This window comes from Dermochelys coriacea, chromosome 26, assembly GCF_009764565.3.
Source record: "Dermochelys coriacea isolate rDerCor1 chromosome 26, rDerCor1.pri.v4, whole genome shotgun sequence".
NCBI classification, from domain to species: Eukaryota; Metazoa; Chordata; order Testudines; family Dermochelyidae; genus Dermochelys; species Dermochelys coriacea.
The window spans coordinates 8,072,736-8,093,079 of NC_050093.1; the positions used below are offsets into that span (position 1 = coordinate 8,072,736).

Below are 20,344 nucleotides of genomic sequence, written 5' to 3' on the forward strand. Positions count from 1 at the left end.
GTGATACCAAAAATAAGAACCATGTATTGTGCTTTAAGATCCATTGTCTCCCGGGACAGTTATGGTTCTAAGACTCCTCCCAATTCAGTTACAAATGCAATTTGAAGAATTGAGGCCATTCCTTGTTCTAAGTCGATAGAACTATGACCGTTTACACCAGCTAAGCATCTGCCCTTACAGTATTAGCACAAGATTATTACTTACCTTAAGGATGTCAAGGTATTGGAGAAGGCTGAAAGGGGTGTGGCGTTTACCTATATACATTTTAAAAGTAGCAGTTTTTGTGGCCCATTTTATTTCCTCCCTGGTTTTTTCTTCTTTTAATGTAAAATTTCAGAAAAAAAAGTGTAAGAAATGAAGAATAAAATTTTCAAAAGCACCTAAATTGCCTAGAAGCCCAAAAGACACATTTTCAAAAGTACTTCTGAACTTAGTTTGACTTTTAGTAACACTTAGGTTCCAAAGTGCCCAAGTCCCTTTTGAAAATGGGGCTTGGGCTTCTGAGTTACTTAAGCGCTTTTGAAAGCTATATGCAACATGTTGAAAATCCTTCTTTGAGTAGATTGTCAGAGCTGAGGGATTATAAATAGCTAGTTAAGGTAAAGTTACATATTTACTATGCCATTATTGAGAAAAATACACAGTGTTGACCTATCTCGGATCCTCTTCGCCAGTTATAGTGCAGGGTCCGCATAAGTAAGAAAATGTAATGACATTTTATAGACCAGAAATGCTCTTTGTCTAACAAGGTTGTGCTTTAAATGGCAATCATAACTGAGTTGCAGAGGGCTATTAGTCTCCCAGTTCAGCAGGGCTACTAAGACTTTCCAATTCAGTGGTGGTCTTGCTCTCTCTACAAGAGCTGTCCGGTTCATGTAAAAGGGATTGGTGTGTGTTAATCAGGCTGACTGCAGAAAAGTTTTAATCACACATTTCATTAGCTTGATGGTTCTGTTTGTACACAGCTATATGCATACAGTGCACACACTTTGTGTCATGTCAAGATTGGAAAAGAAAACAGAAAAATAAGCTAAATCTTGAGTAAATTTTCCTTCTATGAAAGTTCCAAGTGGATTGAAATTGCCAGTAAAATTCTTTATATACAGACTTCTCCCATAACTCTATTCCTACGCGGTCCAACAAAGTTGGCTTATTTTAATGACAGGAGGGAATATATACCAGTATATATAAAGTATTCAATATATACCAGTATATATAAAGTATTCAAAGGGTGGCTTTGATTTTATTTGATAAATTTGTTTTACTTGACAAACAGGTTATGAACTGTGGATTTCTTAGGTGATGGAGGGTGTTTCAAGTTCTCTTTCAATCTGAACAAGCAACTGGTTTGGACAATTTCCCTAGGGATACAGAGCCTACCATCGTGTCTAGTATTTTGGTTTATTTTAAACTATGTAGGTAAGCCTAAAAACAGAAAATCCTACCATTACATTTAGAATACGATAGTTTGAGAGGTGAAATCCTCCAATTTGAAGTTCAAACCCTTCATATCTAAAGGATGAAATCTTCGCCCTATTGAAGTCAAAGGGAGTTTTGCCTTCAATGCGGCCACTATTTCACCCCAAGTATTTTAAGCGGTAGATGATTTCAGAGGGACTATTGCACTTAGTACATTGTTTGCTTAAGTCCCTTGCTGAATTGGGGACTTGAAGAGGATATTAAATGACAGTTTTGATTTACTTGCTCTGGTATTATGCTGTATGGTTCACGGTTCTTGCCAGCACAACACATGCGTATATAGATGTGAGATTTCAAAGTGAACCTACAACCTTAAACTGCGCTTGAAAATCGCATGTTGGGTGTATATACGGCAGCTGTGCACAAGAAAAAGACACAGCTAAATTTACTTCCAGTTGATTAAATAAGTCTCTCTGTCCTGCACTGCATGTTGACTTGACCAAGAGCAGCTGACTCAGCCAACTTCTCCTTGCAGCACTAAAGTGTGATTATTCTTGATGTTCCGGGTAGGGGCGGGAGGGAGGTTCTCCGTTAAGCAAAGTAAATTTAGCTGTTAACCCTGAAGTGCAGACAGAACAGTGAGCAGCGTGGAAACTAGCATTTTCCATTTTAAACAATAACACTTCTTTGATATCAACCGGTAGCATGAGCAAAAAAAAAAAAAAAGTCTTTCTGCAGACTGTGGGATTTCTGGTGACAAATCTCAAGTTGCAATGCAGATCAATTTTGCATGCACTTGCTATAAACAAGTAGATTAATAGATTAAGGCCAGAAGAGGCCATTAAAATAATTTCTGTCCTCTTTCATAACACAGACCATAGAATTTCAACCAGTAATTTCTTCAAATCCGTAACTTCTGGTTAAAATAGAGCATATCTTTTAGAAAGACACCCAGTCTTGACATGAAGCCTTTAACTGATGGAGAATCCACCATGGCCCTAGGTAAATTATTCCAATAGCGAGTTCCCGCCCCCCTCTAAAAAATTGAACTTTGAGCGTAGCTTTTGTCAGACTTCTGCTTCCAGCCCTTGACTCTTGTTATGCTTTTGTCTGCTAGATTGAAGAGGCCTCGACTATAGGAATATTCTTCCCCTGTGGTACTCCTAGACTGTGACTCAGCAAACTATATAGATCTTTAGTGTAAAACAAGTTTTCTTTGAAGTATTTCAAATGTTACTGCTTTTGGGGCAGGTCATACTCCCAGCTACATGGCAGGATTTCATGTTATCGATCTCATAATACAACAACTTATCAGTACCCAGGATGATATCTTGTTCCAGTTAAAAGAAATCTGAGTTGGGACATTTGTAAGATACCAAGGCAGCAAGAATATTTGTTAATTGCTCTGAACAAGGCAGACTTTTAGCTACAAAAGATTAATGCCAGTGGAGCAACGGTTGATTCCTATGCCCGCTGCCTCTACCCACTCTCTGCTCCCACAGCTGAACGATGGGGATGGACTTTTCAAAGGATCCCAAGTGATTTAGAAGCCCAACTCCCACTGAATGTCCATGGGAGTTTGGCACTTAGCTCTCTTGCACTCCTAGGAAAATCTCTGATAAAGAATATTTCCTTCCCTCCCTCCTTTTTGTGAGAATTTGTAGAAAAAGAGCAGTTATAAATTTCAAGTAGTTCTTCAAGTCTTAAATGTTAGTGCTTCCCGCTCTGCGGCTTGGAAAACCAAAAGAATGTTTCCTACCATTTTCGTAAAAGTCGCTAAGTTACACCAAAGCTGGACTGTATAGGAGAGAAAATGGAAGTTTGGCAGGCCAAGCCACAATTACCATCTTTCCCTCCTGGGTTTTGATCCTGTTCCCATTAAAGTCAATGAGCCACAGCAGCAGCTGATATAAAGCTTCATAAATCCTTTGCAATGAATAAGGCAACACTGTAGTCCGTCAGCTGAGTATCTGGCACAAAGAACGCAGGACCATACCTCTGCTTCTTTGTCTCCCATTTATTGAGTCTCGTTGCTGGCTTCAGCTCCCTTCATCCAGTTCAAAGCCCTCATCCTCTCCTTGAACGCTCCGCTAAGCACTTCTGCCCTGCCTACATAACTGCCCTCATCTCTCCTTCTGCATGCCCTTGTGTTCCCTATGCGCTGCCCCGTCTTCCCTCCTGACTGCTCCCTTTGTTTCCTTCAGCCCCTCCTGTCTTTGTGCAGCCTCTCGTGCTTGGAACAGCCTCTTAATTAATGTCTGGCAAGCGCCCCCCTCCAGAAGATCCACCAACTCCGTGTAGTGGGACCACACACCACTGTCCTGTACTGTATTGAACTTTACAGTACACACTCATTCCCTGAGGACAGCAGTTCTTGGGGGCACATATGGTGCTGTTTCTTATGGCTTCTGTGAACCTTTGTAGAGAGCCGTGCACTCTTCTGGTGCCACCTGTATAATTTGTACCTGATCCATTTTATTGGATTAAGCCAAGCCCAAAACAGGTGTGTTTGATGCTTCATCGCATTTCCAGGTCATAGGAAGCGGCAGAGCAGAAAGGGGCAGGTCTGTAGGGAGGACAGTGATTCAGACTTCATAAATCAGTTGAAGCAAGATTAGATTCTGACCATCCTGCTTATTCCACCTCAGCTTCCCTCCCTGGGGCATGTAGAAGAGATTTCTGAGCTCACATTTCCTGTGAGGGTGTGTTGGATAAAAAAGCCACAACTCCCTTTTTATGTAAAATTAAAAACACAGCGGACAAAAACATGGAGTGTCAGGTTTTTCCTCCTTAGCTGCTTTCTGGGGATGGGACGGAGAAGAAATATAGGTGGTGGAAAGGATAGTTTGCGGGACTGGTGGTAAGGATAAAGCATCCTTTTACCTGCAAGTCTTTGGTTCCAGAGGCACAGACAGAAAGGGATAATTGTCTGATGGCTGGCTGGTGGATTTCATCGTGCACAGAGGTCCACAATATTAAACCCCCTGCTATAATTTTGCATCTGTAGTCAAAAGTCTTGCCAAAAAGGCAGAAGACTGAATGGAGCGTGGAAAACTTTCCTTTCATCCTGGCAAGGTGGTCCCTCCAGCACCGTGTTGAGGGCACATTGCCACGTGGAAGAAACTGGCACAGCTATTTCCCCTGCTACATCTCTTCTGGGGGAGAACAGCCTTCTCCGGGGTTGTCAAGCCAGCACCATTCCTGAGTATTAATTTAGAATCAGTAAATACTATTTAGGGCAAAATCTGGAGCTGATGGGAATTTTGCCATTGATTTCGACAGGCGCAGCCTGGCCTTTACTGGGCTTTCCTTTTGGGGCCTGTGATTTATGTTCTAAGTGCCTGATTTGCAAGTGGGGTCATGTTCAGATACTATTGTGGTGAGTGTGATGTAAAAATTGGTATCTATCTACTGAGATTCTAAATGGCCTGAATCATACTCAGAGTTACGGGCACACAAATTGTGGACATACAACAGGAGAGCCTAGGCTTTGGTAATATGACGTATAACCTGCTTTTGAATCCCCAGACAGCTACGCTGTTTTTTCACACTCAGATGAGCAAGCAAAAACCTACTCGGGACCCCCTTTTGTTTTTCTTTCAAGGTGAAATTTACTGACAATTCCAGATTTCTCTTTGAGGGAGCATTGTCTGATTGTTAGAGCAGACGGTCAGGGTTCTGTTTCACCTCTGTCACTGTCTTCACATTTGAGCTTGTTACAAGTCACTGAGGCCTTGTCTGTGTTGGGTATTTCAGACTGCCATGGCCAGATGCTCCCTGGGGTAGATAGGGTAAGCCACTGTACGCTGCAGTTTACAATAGTGCATCCTATTCCTGCTTGATCCTGGGGTAAGCTGCTGCAGTGCAAGTCACAATTTGGCCCAGTTACATGATGGATATAACTAGGGTATGCCCCAGTGTAGATTCTCTATTGTGGTCTCCCCATCTAGGTCAGCTGTACTATTTGCTTATCTCTAGAGGGCTGTTCCAGAATTTAATTGCCTTTACTTGGGATTGAAGGTGCTCTGCCAATACAAAGATCTCGGCCTGCATTTTAAGGCACTCTAAAGGATTCGCAGCAGTGAGTTGTTGTTTCCTCTAAAAACAGCGCTGAACAAAAACATGGATGTGCCGAAGCGAAAGGAAGTTCTTGCTCCTGCCTCACGTCTATCTGTGTTTGTGGGGAGGGGGATTAACAGCAACAACCAGGGAGTTAACCCTTTCCCTTCACGGTACTATTTTGCAATAGGTTTCCTTGTAAGGGGGGAAACAAGGCTTTCCGTGAGAGAAAACGTACCCAATTGGCTGGGATCGCAGTGGCATGACAAGTGATGTCACCCAGGCAAGCTTATTCATGACTGTGTTCTGGCACTTTTCAGGTCCAGGCTTTTCTCTCTCAGCAAAAATGAGAGAGAGATTGGTGCTGAAACGTAATCGGTCCCATTTCCTGCTGAAAGGCGAGAGTCCGCTAGAAGTCACTGCTCCTATTTAAGAGTGGAGGCGAGTCAAAGCGAATGTAAAATTAGGAGCAAGTGGCGGGGAGGCTATTAAATTTCCAAGCCTTTCACGGTGTGAGTGACTGGCTGCTGCAGAATGCAGGCAGGCTGCTCTCAGACATTTTCACTTTGTTAAATGCATGGAGCCAAACTCAGGCCTGGTGTATGGGCATGTCCCTCTTGGGAAAGTTTCAGGGCCAAATTTCAGTGGTGGTGTAGATTGCCCATTTTGTTTAGGTGGGCATGAGTGTAACATGCACCAGTGTAGGTGTGCAAAATAAGTGCAACTGGATGGGTGTACAAGAAGAGAAGCATGAAAAACTGACTTAAGTACAACAAAGTAGAAATTCCCCTCACCCCCACTCACCTTGGCGTTTTATCCCCATAAGGGCCTCACTATGTTAGGTTCTGTGTAGGAAGATACAGTCCCTGTCCCAAAGAGATTAGTTGCCGTTCCTGTTGCGCACACCCAGCTCAGCATGTAAATTACATATTTTGCACACTCACTGAAAACCAAATCAGTGCAACTTGCTTACACCCTCTTCTGACCAATTTACCATGCCCTCGTTGTCATTGCTGAGTTTGGCGCGTTAGCTTTTATGTATTGTTTTACCTTGAGCTTATTTTCTACTGAGTCTGTTTAAGGGTTTTTCTCTTGGGGCAGGGGTGTGGATTAGGACTAGAAGTCAGGGGAGCAGGGTTCTTATTCTGATACCGACTCGCTGCATCACCTTGGGAAAGTTACCCCAGCTATGTGTCTCAGTTTCCCCATCTATAAAATGGGGATCATGCCTACTTCAGAGGGATGTTAATGAATGTTTGTTTAAAAAACAGTATTTCTGTGGTCCTTTTTGTCTGAGGATCTCCAATAATTTATTTCATATTTACTATTTCTGTGCCAGCTGGCATGAATCCCTGTAGCTCCACGGAAGTCTATAGCATTTGTGCTGATTTACGCCAGCTGAAAATCTGACTCATCCTTTCTGTTTAGAAGAGTCCCAAGAGACTCAAACCTGCACTGAATTGGGTGGAGTTGCAGCTGCTCCCATCAAGGTTTTTGAGGCTTGTCTCTGCTAGCTGCCTGAGTCCACTCCCATCTGAGGTCCTTGGTACGTACTTACCGGCAAGCCCGTAACACTGCCAGTGCTGCCTCCATCATGCTGCTGTTTTTAGCAGACTAGCTCAGTCAGAGTTAGCACGTGTATAACGACCCGAGCTGGGATTTCCGCTTCTCAGCTGCTGTATAGACATACCCTTCAAAACTGAAAATTGACACTTAGCAGCCCATGTGAAGCAAGCTGGTGCTTCAGTTCAGTGGAGAGATGTCCACGCTGCAGTAAGTTTTAATAAGGTGCTTCTTTCCAGCATGCTGGCTATGATCGTGAGTGTGGTACAAGGACCCAGCTCAGGAGTTAGTCTTCTATTAATGCTGTGTTATTCCCTAGGCTCAGTGTGTACCAAACTGAGAAGAACACATGGGTTATGGTCTAGGGAGCTTATAGTCTAAGCCCCCGATCCTGCAACTTGTTCTGTGTGGATGCCCTGGTACCTGCCTGGAGCCCCAAATGAAAGCAGTGGGCATCGGCTTGGGTGTCGGAGTCGGTCTGTCTGGAACAAGATGTAGGACTGAGCCCTAAATTATACAAGCAGCACAGCCCAAATACAATGTCACTCATCTGTTAAACATGCCTAGGACATAGATGTCGCAGAGCCGGAAGACCAACTCTTCCAGTTCAAGAAAGATTTGGTATAATCTGTAAAACAAAAATTTTGTCTCCCTAATCAGTTCCCTCATTTCTTTATGCAGCAAGGAAACCTGCATTCCTCTGGATGACTGGTGATTATCTGACAGCTTCTCTGGACCTCCTATGGAGAAAGATGAAAACATTGTTGATAGGCTGCAAATACTTCTATCTAATGCAGTGAGCTAGAAACTTAACGATGATCCCTAGAGGTTAGGCAGTGAGATTAGAAAGCTGGGCAGAGAATAATTTCATCTTCCTAAAATGTCTAAGCCTGAGATGCATCAAACACCCACTATTCCTTCAGCTTCAACGGGGATAGGGCTGGATTTAGGTATGAGCACTATAGGCTCCTATCCTGGAATTGTGTGAGTACATCAGAATCCAGCTTTCCTTTAAAAAAAAAAAAAAAAAAAAAAAGTGAGTTTCTAGCCCTTATGGCCAGGAAGAAAAGCTTGAAAAGTGACCTGAGTATAAATGATGCAGTGATGTCTGTCTGCATCTGCAGGCCACCTGAAACAATAGCTCTCAGATGGGTGAAGAGTCCCATGCATCTCAATGGAGTGTTAACTCCCAGCCCACAGGTCTGGAGATCCTGCAGAGGGATCTGTCTGGCAGGAGGCCCGCCTACCCTCCCACCCAAGTAGCGACAGCCTGGCTGCCAGGATAAGCAATGGGGACCCCCTATTGCTGCCACCTCTAGTGCTTCTGAGTGGGTGGGGAGCCTCTGCTGCCACTCCTAAGCAGAGAGAGGCCCTATGTTGCCGCCCCTGTGAAGGGAAAGGGCCCTGTCCCACTGCTACTCCAAGGAGGCTGGGCTGTCAGGGTAAAGCCATAGGGACCCCATGTTGTGCTGTGCCTAGAGTTTGGAATTCTCTTAGTCTGGGGGTTGTGGATGCTCGCTAAATTCAGGCCCGTGCTATGGATTATGAGGTGAAGAGTGAAGATATGAAAGACAGCCTGCTGTGGTTTAACAGCTATACCGATTAGAAGGGTAGGTAAAATTCATTGTGCACAATGTCCTTTTCTGTGCAAGGTAAATGGTGCATGGGCCTTGTGCCCGCTCTCTGTATCAGGGTGAATTTCACCCATTGCCTTATCAGCAGGTTTCAGAGCCCTTCACAAAGTGAAGTATCAGGACCCTCCCACTTCAAGGATGGAGAAACTGAGGTGTAGAGAGACCGTGAGTTGCTAGGTTACGCAGCACGTTAGCAGCAGACGGCCTGATCCAACGCTTGTTGAAATCAGTGGGAGTCCTTCCATTGATGTCAGTGGTCTTTAGATTAGGGCCAGAGTGAGGAATAGCACCTAGGAACCCTGATTCCCTGTCCTGCATGCTATTCTCCCAATCATGCTGACTACCCCTGCTGTGTTTATTAAAGGGATCCCATGAAGGGAGATTTAAGAGCAGTCTAGCCCTCTCAGAAGCCAGACGGCTTTTCACTATCCGCTCTAAAGCTGCTGTTTTCAGTGCAGCTCTGTCTGCTGATGGTCCCAGCACAGCTCTTGTCTTCAGACATGCTGAGATGTAATTAGTCTAGCAGGTGTCCAGTACTGCAGCTTGTTAATAAGAATCCCTAAGATAATGCCGTAAGCGTGTATGATGCTTTCAGAAGAAGGGTACATTTCCTGCCCCTGAAAAGCTCTCAATTGCCTTCTATCCTAGGCAACTTTTAGCATCTCACATAGGTTCCGTCTTACCCCATGTGCATACACTCGGCAATAATTAGTTTGCTGGATTCACAAAGAATTTCTCGAACGTCCCCTCCGCTGTAAAGCTATAACTTCCTCAGAAAAATAATCCAAGTTCAAAGTCTCCATTTTTAAACTGAATTAAGGTAACCAGGTTTCTCACTTTGCAACTTTTGTCCATCAGAGCATCTTTGTCCTGCGTAGCACTCCACGCAGGTTCAACACCTGGCACAGGCTTTGGAGTAGAGCTGGCTGGAATTCTGAAATTTCAAAAAAGTAAGAAAGGAACTATTTAGATGAAGGTTCAAAAAAAGGGGAAGAAGGGAAGGGATGAGGATTTTTTTAAAACAGGATATGGAGTCTTTCACCTCCAGGTTGTTGCTGGCCTATGTGAAGTGAACTGAACTGGTGGGTTTGTGAGTTGACGGTGGCTTTTAGAATGCTCATGTCCGAGAAGTAAAACCGTGCGGAAAATATTCCTGTGAAGTCCATTCTTTCCTGCCACTTGCCTGTTCTGATAATCAAAAGAAATACAAACCAAAACAGAAAAGCTCAGGGGCAAGGGAAAAATAATCTCTGAATGGAATAGTTATTTTGATGTCAGGAATGCATGGGTTTTGAGGTTTGAGAGAGGAGACGGATGCTGGCTGTAGCAATTCAATTCGTCAAGGTCGCCCTAAATATTAAACTGAGTTATATTAACCCCTCCTAATTGATTATCTTGCCTTTGATCTATAAGACTACTATTGAATAAGGAAGCCAGGGTTCGGCCTATACACTAGTTTCAATGTGGTTACTTGTGTGATTAAGGAGAGCAAAATTTGACCTATGCACAGGTTGAAATGGGACTGATCATATGAACAAAGACACAGGTTTGTCGTACATATGTATTTGACTGGGACCACCCCTGGGAGTAAGAGGAACAGGAGTTAGCCCCATATAGACACTTTTCTAAAGCATCCGTCACCATAGTTTCTAGGTCCTACGGTACTGGTGCACCCTGGGGCAGGAAGAAGAATTGTAGTTACACTAATTCGGCTAAAAGAAAAGGAGTTCTTGTGGCACCTTAGAGACTAACAAATTTATTTGAGCATAAGCTTTTGTGAGCTACAGCCAAATTTCCCTCCCTAACAAAAACAGGATGGGGGGAGGGGGTCTCATGAATGTATACCTGGAGCCTAGGACACAGCCTGCAGGGGAGAGCCCTTAGCAGCTGTCTCGACATCCAGCTGAAATGCAGGCAGAATCCTGATAAATAAATGATTCTGTACCATTCTAATGGCCAGCCTGTATGGAGATACCCATGAAAGCTGATTTTCCCTAGAAACTGTCTAGACTATCAGATGAAACCGTTCCAAGCAGACTCAGAAAGCCGTCTGCAGTGGGTGGGGTAGTTGCTAGCAGACAGCTGGTTTCTTGGTAGCGGGAATGGCTGGAGTGACAACATTATATTTGCAGGCAGGTTTCCTCCCTATTCATCGATTCGGGTCAGGCTCTTTTTTTTTCTCCCAGCCTGCTTCTTAGGTAGCTTTTAAATACAGTAACATCTCTTTCTCCGTTGGTTTGCCTAACGAGCAAAGGACATGCTTGTATGTAACAAAGAAAAAGCAGTGCTGCCATTCGTGAGTTGCAGTGCTGTAGCTCCCAGCTCCCATGAAATCCCCTTGTAAACATCTGCATTGTCAGTGCTCTCTTCTCCCCCCACCCTTCCCCCCCTACAAAGGACACAGAGAGGAGTTTCCTGGATTTCAATGATGTTTGCTGCTTTTAAAGTGCTGCAGTCAGAACGGGATCTATCATCACTACCCTTGTGGAGAAGTTGTCTGCAATTTAATCAAAAAGGATCTTTCTGCGGATTATTTTTAAAACCATTCTATAGGATTTAATAGAGAATGACCCCTGCTCTAGAAAGGTTACCATTTTTATTACATCTTTTATTCTGAGTCGTTTCTATTGACCCCTTTATTAAGGCCGAGGTTTTCAGAAGTGACTAATGATTTTGAGTGTCAACGCTGGGACTCACTAAATGGGCCTGATTGTCAGAGGACGGGTGCTCAGCACTCTCTGAAAATCAGGCCCTGAGAGCTGATGCACCAGCTGGGCAACGTGAAATCACACTCCAAGCAACTGCTCAGCTCCAGCTAATTTCCCCGGGCTTTCTTTATCAACAGAGACTCAAGATAACCCAAGAAAGCTGCCTGATGCATCTCAGCACCCTTCAGGGTCCTGTCTAGTCCTTGTCTCTGGGGTTTCACAGGCAGCTGCCTGACAGATGCAGAAAGCCCCTTCACTGACCAAGGGTCTCTCCTGTTTGCTCCCCTGCCTAAGACTGGACCTCCTTCGGTGACTCTACAGCGGGCAAAACCAAACCCTTTTTTTAAAATCAGTGTTCCCCTCTCCCCAGAGCTGGCTTTGCATTGCAGATGGCTTGTGAGCCCTTCCTTTGGACTGTGCTATTCACGCCTCCAACCCCAGACAACTGGGAAGGGACCCTTGACAGAATGATGTTAAATAACCTGTAACTTGTGTTCTTTGTTCAGTTTGGTTGGTTGGGTTTTTTTGTTTTTGTTTGTTTTTTTGGGTTTGTTGTTTGTTTGTTTTTTTTGTTGGTGGTGGTCTAGTGATTAAAAAAGGGTTTGAAGAAAAAAAAACCCGGGCAGAAAATGAAGCACATGTCATAGAGATTATATAGATGTTTACAATGTTGAGTATAAATGGGATAGACACAAACATTACTAGGAAGCTTTACACGCAGTCTCCTGTAAGGCGCATGAAAGGGAGGATGCGTGTGACTTTTCAGCTACGGCTCCCAATCTTAAAGAGCCCAAGGACTGCAACAGGTGCATGAGCCCTGAGGCCTAAAGCCCAGGCCCTTTTTAAGGTGTCTCATGTTGGGACCCCCACCCTCACAAGTCACTTTTGTGACATAGGCATGGGTGTCTATCTGCTGAGGTTCATACATCATGCCCTCATCTTCGCGCCAGAGCCCGTAGGAGAATTGTTTACTACAGCATGGTTTAGCTTTGGGTTGCTCCCAGTTTATTATTCCTAGGATTAGCCAGCTGGCTTCAGCACTTCAGGGATGGCAGCAGCAGTAAAAACCGTAGCAGAAAGTTGCTGCCCTCCAGCAATGCAACCTCCCTGTCAGCCCCAATATTTTGTAAGCGTCGGACTAGGTCAGCCCATCCAGGCAGCTGATGCCTGTTCTCTCTAGCCTGAGCTTTCTGTCGTGCACTTCCTTGCCTAATGCAAGGCTGGGAACTGCAGAGGAGCTGAAGGGAGTTGTGAGGTGCCCGTCTCCCACTAAATGTATTTACAGTTGTGCTTTAGTCAAACAGGAGTTGTTGGGCTACATACAGAGGTAACGGGGTGGAATTTTGTGGACTGTGTTCTACATGAGGTCAGATTAGATGATGTAATGGTCTCTCTCCTGGCTTTAACATCTATGACTCCCTGAACTGAGTGTCTAACTCCCTTAGCCTCCGTGGAGAATCTCCACCAAAAGCTTTATTATTGATTTTTAAGGGAGGCTGCTACACAGAAGCCCTATTTTGTATCCATCCTCAAAAGAGGTTTTAATGTCTTGCCTTTTTAAAAAAAAAAAAATATATATATATATATATATATATATATCCATCATGGCAAAAGGCAAATCAAAAATACCCCTGGTTCTTTATTCGCTGGGGCCCAGATTGAGTTAGGCATGGAAGTACCGTTGCAGATCTGGGCCTGACACGTCAGCAGATGGCGAAGCAGTCTGGGCTCCAAAAAGTCTTTAAAATATTATGGGTGAGTGTGAGGGATGTTCACCTTTTCAAAGGGCTGCTTCTGATTCCTGATTTTAACTCTACAGCTATGAAGCGAGGAAATCATTAAGATGGAAGAGTATTTTTCCTTTGCATAGCATAGCTCTCATACTTGCAAGCTTCCCCCCTGAGCATCAGTAAATTCATTTGGGTGGTTTTAGGAATAGAGACCGCTACTATCCCTATATGTTAAATAACAACACTTGGCCAGTTACAGAGCCCTATTCACCTGCAAATCTCAAAGGGCTTTACCAATGTCCTTAAGTATCTTTAGCCCCATTATATACGCTGGGAAATTAAGGTACAAGGAGGTTCAATAAGGCTGGCAGGCAACGGCTATTGTGATTTCAGTGGGCCAAATCCTGGCAGGGACTCAGACACTTCAGAGTTCAGTACACGCAGGTCAGTTTAGTAAGAGCCAAATAAAAATTGAGCAAGGGCTTCTTGACCTTCTCCAGTAATAATGACAGGTTTCAGAGTAGCAGCCGTGTTAGTCTGTATTCGCAAAAAGAAAAGGAGTACTTGTGGCACCTTAGAGACTAACAAATTTATTAGAGCATAAGCTTTCGTGAGCTACAGCTCGCTTCATCGGATGCATCCGCTGAAGCGAGCTGTAGCTCACGAAAGCTTATGCTCTAATAAATTTGTTAGTCTCTAAGGTACTCCACAAGTACTCCTTTTCTTTTTCCAGTAATAATGTTATTTATTAAGACAAACTAGACAGGATTTGCAATATGGGATTATTATCTTTAAACAGTCCATAGGGACTTGGGCAAAGGTGCAATTACTAGAGATGCAGTGTTTCCCAGTGGATAGGGCACTGGACCGAGACTTAGAAGATCAGGGTTCTATTCCTGACTGTGCCACTGACTTTCTGTGTGACATTGGGCATATTATTTATTCTCTCTGTCATTTCCCCCCTCCCCCTCTCTATTTAGACTGTGAGCTCTCTGGGCCGAGGAGTCTCATACTGTGTGTTGTATAGGAACTAGCACAATGGGACCAGTGGCAGCATCTAGATGCTACTGACATACATATAGGAGTTTGCAATTAAAACATTAATACCAAGCCAGCTGCAGCATGAGAATTAAGATGTTTATAAACTGTACAGTCTGAGGGATTCATAAACTCCTTTGGTAACACAGAATTAGCCTTTATTGAGGAGCAAAAACATAAAGTGTGCTTCACAAAGGATTGCCTGTTAACCGCCGTGGTCATTTAACATGGATGGGGGTGGGGGAAGTATTTTCCAACAGGAAACAGTGTTATTGGAAGTGAGCCAAGCACATAAGGGACAAAGCCTGGCCTGTGGCCATGTTATAGCATCCAGGCCGCAAGGGCTGCGGAGCAGGAAGGTCTCTCATTGTGCTAAGGGACTGATCATCCGAAAAGGGACGCTTCGTGGCGGTGATGATGATCAGTACGTGAGAATGATAGCGAGCCGGCCCCTCTCCGATAATTGATTAATTATTCTCATTTTTTGAACCAGTGTATTAAGTAGGGGTCAGTGCACTAAAAACTCATTAACCAGGGACAAGCACAGAGAAGTGAAAACAAATTGCATCAGAAGGGATGCAAACAAGCCCCGCTACCTTGAATGGCCCAAGTCACCCTGCTCGAAAGTCTCAATGTGCAGCACTGCAGGAAATGTTGCTCCCTACTAGACGATCTTACTTATCGTTATTTGTATTAGAGTAGAACCTAGCTGCCCCAACCAAGATCAGGGCCCCATTGGACTGAGTGCTGGACACACGGAGAGTGAGAGAGTGCCTATCCTGAGGAGGTTGCATTTTAAATGGACAAGACAAATAAACAAAGTGGGGGGGAGGGGGTTACCAGAAAGATTTTATCCTCGTTTGACAGCTAGAGAACAGAGCCGGAGAGGGTAAGGATTTAGTCTCCAAAGTCACTTAGGCCTTGTTTTCACGACAAAAAAGGTGTGTTCTTAACTTGAGTTCAAATTCTAGGGAAGATGAGGCAGGCGTAGTTTTAATATGAGTTAGCAGCGCAAGTTAAACACCAGGGTGCCCTGTAGTCTTTTAAGACTATGTCTTCAGTGCAGAGCTAACTCATGTGATCTACATCCAGGTCTGAGCACCTGGGTTATCTTAGCACGTAACTGTGTCCTCACTGGCACTGCAGTCACCTCTGTGTGTCTGTCTAGGGCTTTTGGGGGCGGGGAGAGATATTGCATAGTTCTTCGTGCTGCAGTGAGCTGAGCTGAGCTGCTCTAAAATTCTTTCCCGGTGACTAGTTGTCTATCCTTCTAGTCACATGGGGGGAATTGTGGGAAGGCATTGGAGGACTATTAGCACTTGTGGGATTTAACCTGCGTCCTCACTGCAAAATGGGCGGGTTATCAACCGGAGTGAAAGCAGCAACTGGGTTTTAGCGTATAGTCCCAGGATGGGCCAGCTAGACTGGGTTGAAAGCACCACTAAATTCAGATCAGAGAGTTTTGTGCATTGACAGGAGCTGGGTTGGGGCAACACCAAAGTAAGAGCTCAGTTTAACTCTGACGAAAAGTCGTATCCTAACTCAACCTGCTAACTCCAGCTAAAACTCATATTGGCTTGTCTTTGCTAGGATTTGCGCTCAGGCTACCTTCTGGTGAGAACTCACCTTTCTTTGTAGATCTTGGATGCTTTCTCTCAGAGAAATTAAGGACCAGATTTTCAAAAGTGGTCCATAGCCAGCAGCCCACGTGAGAACATTTGAAAATTGGCTGTTTCCTCATTTCAGGCAACTGGGAATGACAAATGGTTTCATTTATATTACTTCCTTACCTTAATCTACACATTGGTCAACTTCCTAGTGATCGATATGCTGTAATGGATTTTGCAGATTATCTTTATTTTGATGTCGTTTTTTTTTAAGTGTCCATATTAGGTTGGATTTTCCTGGCTCTGATCTGCGTGGTCCCTGAAATGAAGTGTTTGCAAGAAACCCAGTTGAATAGATTATGGTGGAATTAAAAATCCTGTTCTCTCTCTCTTTTTCCTTTCTGGCATTCCTGAGCATAGAATAGGTCATTTCTACATGGAAGATCCAGTAAAGTCTACAAGTGTAGGACATCAATGGAAAAGGAGGGAAAAGAGACACAGGTGTTTTTTCTTCAAGGTAGGTGGGGAATGGAAGTTAGACGATGTCTCATTTGTTTCACCTTATATCGCTCTACTCTGGAGTTTGATTCCACCCCTTTCCCCACTTTATAAAAGCACCCTAAGCATCATTAAGGATGCAGGGCCAGTGGAGCTACCCTGATTTACACCAGTTGAGGATCTGGCTCAAAAACTCCAGAAATGAAATTACCCCGTTTCAGCCCATTTCGTCTTGGAAGCAACAGATTTTTATCGGTAAATGTCGATTTCACTGTACACACAAACTGACAAAAATATATTTCTATCGGTAATCGAAATATACAGATAGGTGAAGAAAAGTGCTGCTTGACAGCTTATTAGAGTTTGATTTAAGGATATTTACTTTGTATGTTTTGATGAGCTAAAGGGGGTGAAGTAGCTGTGGGGAGTAGAGTATCCTGTAGTAAACCTAGAACCCAGGAAGAGAATATAGAGAGGCTTGGTAGGAAGGAGCCCGGGGAAATGGCAAAGGGATGGGGACTGAGGACCTGGACTGTGGTTATAGGATTCCTGGGCTGGAACGTGGAGTAGTGATGGGCCTGGGTTCACGTACCAGCCACTGGTAATGGGACAGAGTCCTGAGCAGGGGGGGCTGAACACTGCCTGGAGTTGTTCTGTTGGACTTTGTAACCCTAGAAGAGGTGGACTAAATGATGACCTGGCCAGAGGGCCAAGTTACCAGAAGAAAGACCATTGCAGAGAGAGCAACGAGCAGCGAGGGAGGTACCTTCCCAGACCTAGATGCAGGGAGGTGCACCAGCGGTGAGTGGCAATCCCATTACAACCCTCTTGAATGGGATTTAAGGGTATCTAGATCTAGGGTTGCCCCCCTCCTTACTGACACATGTGAAATTAAACTGCCGTAACTATCAAGCACAAAGTAATATATAACTCTGAGGCAGGTCCTCCTGGAGATTACCTGGTTGTAAACAGGGAGAGCCACAGAAGGGGATGGGGAGAAAAGAGAGAGCAGATGGTCTTATGGTTAAGGCACTGGACTGGGACTCAGGAGGTCTGGTTCAATTGCGGGCTCTGCAATTTGGACAAGCCACATGTGGCCAGGTTTTTGAAAGAGCTCAGGGTCAGGTTTTCAAGTGCTCAGCACCCACAATTAGGGCCCGGCCTGCAAAAGAGCTCTGCTCCTATTCAGCCACTTCTGTAAGGGCCAAGTTTTCTGAAGCAGTCAGCACCCAACGTGCACTAAATAGGTTGAGCTCTTTGGAAAATCTGGCCCTTAATTTCTCGGGACCTCAGTTCCTCCTGTCCACCCTTTATCAGTCTTGTCTCCTTAGATTCTGAGGTCTTTGGAACAGGAACTGTCTGTACAACACCTAGCGCAATGAGGCCCTGGTCGCAGATGTGGCTTTCTGATGCTACTGTAATGCACATAATAATAACAGAGAGAAAGCCAGGTCCTCGGGATATTTTCTTGTCATAAATCCTTGTGACATTTTCACGGACAGGCTAAAAATGTCACATCTGTTGTTTTGCTTCTTTCTCGTCAGCCTTGTGATTTATACGGGACCTCCAGGAATGACCCACATCCTGAGGCATTTGCTCATTCTTAGCCCAACTTTTTATCTGGCCGGCTGCCTGAGAGCAAAAATCTTTCTATAATATAAAGAACAGGGACATAACCGAGAGGAAGGCCGATCTCGACAGAACCTGCAAACGCCTGAGCTTGACGATTGGTAACCACGGCAACAGGGCCTCCTTTGAAATAATTGTTTGTTACAGATCCCCATTTTGTGCGGAGAACTGGTCAGCATTAAAAATTGGAGAAGACAAGGAAAGGTCTATGAGGCAAGCAAAGGCATCAGCCTGGCCTATCGGAACTGGCTGCCACCCAGCTGAGTAAATTAAAGCTGGCACTGCCCGGGGGAGCAGTGTTAAATGGTGGTTTGACGATGCCCAGCAAATGGCTAAGCAGGCTGCTGCAGGTCCTCAACTTTTTGAGTGAGGAAAAGAAAGATTTAGCAACCCAAAGTGCCCACGTAAGAGTGAAAGGGACCACGTGCAGCTCTCGTGTGAATCCACTGGAGTTACTCCAGATTTACGTTGTTGTAATGGCAAGCAGAATCCAGCCCAAGGCCTTTGCCGTATGGAAAACTGCTACAGGCTCTGATTCTGGGTTGCTCTGCTTGGCATGGGAACAATGGGGAGGGGTTTTTATAAACCACCTTGTGCTCCCCATGATCTGGAGAAGGTTGGGGTCCTGCCGTGCCCATGTGTAAATTAGGTCAGCCTTAGGGCTGCTATAATTTACACTCTGCTCCCCATGCACCCTTAGCACAGTGCTCTGGCTACATTCCCCTTTGTCCCCCTCAAATGTCCCCTTCCTCTGATCGTCCCGGCCCATCCCCGACACGACCCTTATACTGAGTGGGGAAGAAGTCTTGTGCTGGCTTTATACGGGGCAGTGAGGCCCATTGCACGGGGGTAATTCCTGAGGTGCATCTCCCGTGGCTTTCTGACCCCCTTGTGCTGCTGGAGAGGAGCATCGAGGCCAATCACAACTGAGAATAGGACCGATAGAATTTAACATCAACAGTCTTTTTGATGGTGTTTTTAAACCAGCCCCCTGAATTTTACAACAGGGGGTCAGTTCTGGAAGTCCAGCGCAAGTGCCTATTTCTCCATAGTAAAAGAACATTTCTTTTGGAAGGGTCAGTTTCTGACACGGAGCATTTGCGTTGAGTAACACCTCCCAGGGCGCATGTCAACAGGACTATGAGCGTGATGGGTACCGCTCGGCGTCAAGCCTTTTACTAATAGAAACTGGAAACAACCTCTGGGAATTTTAAAGGAGACCAGGTTTAATTTTGATCTCCCTTTACGCCAGTTTAACTCCCTTGATCTCACTGGGGTCACTCCTGATTTTCACCAATATCTGGGCTTGTCTATCTGCAGAGTTGCACCGGTTTAACTTAAGATGTGATTTGTAAACTGAACTAGTTAAACCGGTGCCAGATATTTCCGGGCCAGCAGTAGGGACAATGGCACCCTAGACAAACTTGTATTTTGGTGCCCCTGGCCCTCACTGCCTCCCTGGGCTTCCCACCCATCCTCCCTGGCCACTACTGCCTCCCTTCCACCCCATTGCCCTGAGCTCGGTTCCGTGGCCTCGCACCCAAGCCCACCCCTCTCCTTGACTCCTAACCACAGCGTCCCCCTGATCACAGCGCCCTGGGCAGTCACCCGCATCTCCCAACCATACGGCCTGCCCTGTTGTGGGCACTTTTCTGGGCTTAAACCAGGCTCATGTCAATTTAAGTCAGTTAAGCTCAACGGCAGTAAGCCCCTCTTAAACCAGAATAAGAACTTCTACACAGGGGGTTTCAGTGGTTTAACTAAACCAGTGCAGAGGTGCGGGTAGACAGCCCCTAGGAAAGAGGAGAACCAGGCCCTAGGGTTTCTTTAAGAAGGCGGTGTTTCATGCCCTCTGAGGAGCAGCCATGCGACATTCTGTTGCCATTACTATAGCAACTTGCTACCTCCTGATTTAGTTATGAATGGCGATAGGAACAGCCTCAGTGCAGGCTCCAGCCGACATCCTGTTGCTTCAAACATGCTTGAGGATTGCAGTCTTTTTAACCCGCCAGAGACTTGTGTGTTCCCGCTGAGGCATCTCTGGGCATGGGCTTGCGTTGCTCTCTCTGTTACGGCGTACGTTGCACAGAGGAGGCAAATCGGGACCAGTTTTCAATACAAACCAATGCTGGGGAGAAAAAGGGGTTGTGCGTTTTTGCGAGCTTGCTGTTCACAGCATCGATCCTCCAAGACCAGTGGGAATTGAGGGCGCTCAGCACCTCACAGGATCAGGCCTGGCGAGCTGGCTGTGGCTTATCTGTATCAGTAGTAAAACATCCCTGCTGGATTTTCTGCCACCGTGGACCTTTGCCTTATGCTGCTGAAAGACACCATAAACCAGGGGTGAATCTATTTAATCTATCTATTTCAGAGTTGCAGTTCAGTATTACTAGCCCCATTTAATAAATGAGGAAACTGAGTCACGCAGACGGGAAGCGACTCCCCCAAGGTCAAAGGGA

At 45.1% G+C, this 20,344-nt stretch overlaps 1 long non-coding RNA gene across 1 annotated transcript; it reads left to right on the forward strand.

Annotated features, from left to right (window-relative positions):
- The first annotated feature begins 7,261 nt into the window (after positions 1-7,261).
- On the forward strand, positions 7,262-18,868 carry LOC122457581. The gene is made up of 3 exons (XR_006277198.1): positions 7,262-9,625; positions 16,179-16,275; positions 17,801-18,868. It is a non-coding gene; the product is annotated as an uncharacterized LOC122457581 (long non-coding RNA).
- Positions 18,869-20,344: the final 1,476 nt, after the last annotated feature.